We start from the raw sequence: 3,438 nt of genomic DNA, 5'->3' as shown, positions 1-3,438 counted from the left end.
AGTATAAAGGTAAGTTAACGTAGTTTCTCAATCAGAATCAAGAATCTCCCTTTGTTTCTGGTCCAAAAGAGCCAGACCATCAATCCTAAAGTTTTTGAAATTTGTTCATTTTTAGTGGACAAAAGTTACTATATTTCAATCACCCCATTCACACACTTGTGTGAAAAGACCTCCTATTTTCCCCCAAAAAACTTTTACATAGCTAACAAGATTCTCGAAAATTTTATGCAATTTCTTGGTTCAATGTTTCTATCAATGTACTCCCTATACAAATGTAAGAAAGAATATATTTATAATTACGTTAGGAAAAAATTAACCAAAATTCAATTGTCATAACCTATTGGGATACATAAAATCCTAGAATTATGTGTATGGATGGACATAAATTGTAAATGATAGAACATGTTAACACGCGACAATATAGGGAGTATGATTTAATGTTAGGATGATTTTTTATAATAGATTTGAGGATATCTATATAGGGGTGCGTTAAAATGACAACACTCTTAAAATGACACTGTGACACCACGCTAAACAGCAATATTATAAACACTAGACTGCAATATCCAATACACTAGACTGCAATCTATAGATTGCAGTCCAGCATATATTGATATTGCAAAGTGCGGAAAAAATTGCGCTAGCGTATTGGATATTGCAGTCCGCGAAAATTTACCCTTGAGCAATTTTTATGATTGCCACATGGCAGCTGATTATTCGTCCATGTGTACAAATGATTGGCTAGGATTGGTGGTATGGTGTTACCTTAAGAGGTGTTGTCATTTTAACACAAACCTATCTATATATCGTGATCATACATTTGTTTCACGTGTACTACTAACTAATTAGTCGTCTTGTTTATTTCACTGCCTCCATATTAAGGGGAATTTATTGCCTCCATATTAAGGGGAATTTATTGTGTAAATATATTTACTTACTTGAAGTGTGATCTTGATTATTAGTGTTACATACATACACACTACTATAGCATCATATGTCAATATTTTCTAAATATTAATGCAACTCAGACTTTGATTCCTTCAATTAATATTGTTTGATTCCTCTAGTCCATGATCTCTTGAAAGCAATACTATGATAAATTGTTTTCTTGCAAGATTTTGTGATGGCAGCCAGCTAAGATAAATGTGGATATCGTTTCGGGACAAAATCCCTTTAATTTGTTAAGGTACCACTTTGAAATACAACTACTATTAGTTATTTTCCATTACTCTTCTTTTTATATATACATGATATCATAAATTATTTTTTTTTGTGGGGATGAGGATTTCTAGAATTTGCAAAATATTCTCCCATATAGGGTGGGGTTGTGCATGGAGAGAATCGCATAAAGTCAGGATTCTACTCAATCCGAACGCATTCTTTATTTGAACAAATACAATGCCTTAAAAAAATTCTATAATTAATAGTACTATACTAAATTTCAAAATTGATCTATTACATTTGCATAAAACACTTCTTGATCATACACATTAAGCATTGTGTTATATTTTGGTCCTAAATAATATATTTAGTTCCATATTTAATGATTTTGTTAAAAATTAATTGTCAACCACATTTTGACCTAATTGATAAGTTAAATACATGCAAAAACATACTTACTCCGTTCCTGAAAAGTACTCCTGAACTATTTCTTTTTTAATTCGTCCCTAAAAAATATGAACTTTCTAATTTTGGAAACTCATTTCTCTCTAATGAGGTGGGATTCATTCTCCACTAACAATATTTTAAAAACTTTTTCTTTCTATCTCTCTCTTGTTTTTTTCCAATTATGCATTAAAATTCGTGCTGAACCAAATGTTTATACTCTTTGAGGACGGAGGGAGTATTATCTAGGACCAAAAGCCAATACACTTAAAATTTGTAGTACTACCAAATAGATTTTTGTACAATTATACATGACTTAATTTTGGACTTTAAAACATGGTTGACAATTACTCCCTCCGTCCCCGATTAATTGTCACTCTTTGATCGGACACGGGTTTAAGAAATGTAAAGAAAACTTGGTTGAAAAAGTTAGTGGAATGTGAGATCTACTTTTTTATATTGGTTTTATAATAAAATGTAAGTGAAGTTAGTTAGTGGAATGTGGGACCTACTTATCATTTTTGGTAAAAATGAAGTGTGACAATTATTAAGGTACGGACCGAAATGGAAAAGAGTGACAATTAATCGGGGACGGAGGGAGTAATTTTTAACAAAATTTATGGATCAAAACATACTCCTATTTTAGGATCAAAAGCTGACACATATATGATCAAAGAATTTTTTTTATCAAATGTACGTAATCAATTTAACTTTAATCTTAAGACTATCATGGTAGATATGAGGCCCTTTAGAATCATAACTATATGTACATGTTGCATACATATACAGATAAGAATGTATTAAAAAATTAATACATCCTTAGGTGTTTACAGAAACTAAGTTACCATAAAAATTTAAAATTCTACTACTATTGAGTAATTTTTATCCGCTGCTAAATTCCATATTTCGCAAGATTTTTGTAGTGAGAGCGCCACATTTAGCCAAAAATTGGAGGACAAGGGTGTATGAGTCTAAGATAACTCAAATGTTAAATTTGTCATAATTTCTTTGATTTAAATTATTTTTAAAATGTTATATATAATATACTAAATTAAAGATAATTTTATAAAGATTTTAACAAAATCCTAATTTTATATGTTTCGGCGAATTCTTTTTTGTACGAAAATTTGTATTTGTACAGATTCCTAATGTTCATTATACTACTAATTCAAATTAGATCAGTATACATGTCCTAAACTTATGTGTCCAATGATGCCCCTTCGCAAGAATTCGTATGCTGATTTTTGCTGATTTTGTAAATTTCATTCCTATATTCCAAATTCGATTGTAATAAGAGAGCGGTTGACCTCATACTGATCATATTAATTAAATCATCATCTTAGATAATAATAACCAAGAACTAATATAAGCTAGCATATGGTATGACAATCAAATAGTATAAAAATGACACACGTGACAATATTATCAAAATGATTCTAGTTTAATATTTTAGTGATATTTTAGTCATTTCAGCCACAATTAGTTTTAATATTTAACTTTTTTCATCGTATAAAATATCATATCATTATATAAATACTCTCTCTTTTCAAAAAATAACTCAATTTTTAAATTTCACAACTTTCTTACTTTAAATTATTTTTTTGAAAACACAACTAAAAATATATAATTTTATTAGAATTTTAACAAAATCATACTTACACTTGTTTATGTGAAGATATTTGCATAATCATTTAAAAATAGTTTTTGCAAAGAATTATGATGATACTTATATACTGTTACAATAATATTATACAACTATTGTGATAATATTGTACAATTAATTAGTATGATGAGAATGTATAACAAAGTATAATTATATTGATGTGATGATAT

Source organism: Salvia hispanica, chromosome 6 (genome assembly GCF_023119035.1).
Source record: "Salvia hispanica cultivar TCC Black 2014 chromosome 6, UniMelb_Shisp_WGS_1.0, whole genome shotgun sequence".
Lineage (NCBI taxonomy): Eukaryota > Viridiplantae > Streptophyta > Magnoliopsida > Lamiales > Lamiaceae > Salvia > Salvia hispanica.
The sequence above is the reverse complement of the archived record's forward strand: the minus strand, read 5'-3'. Positions refer to the sequence as shown.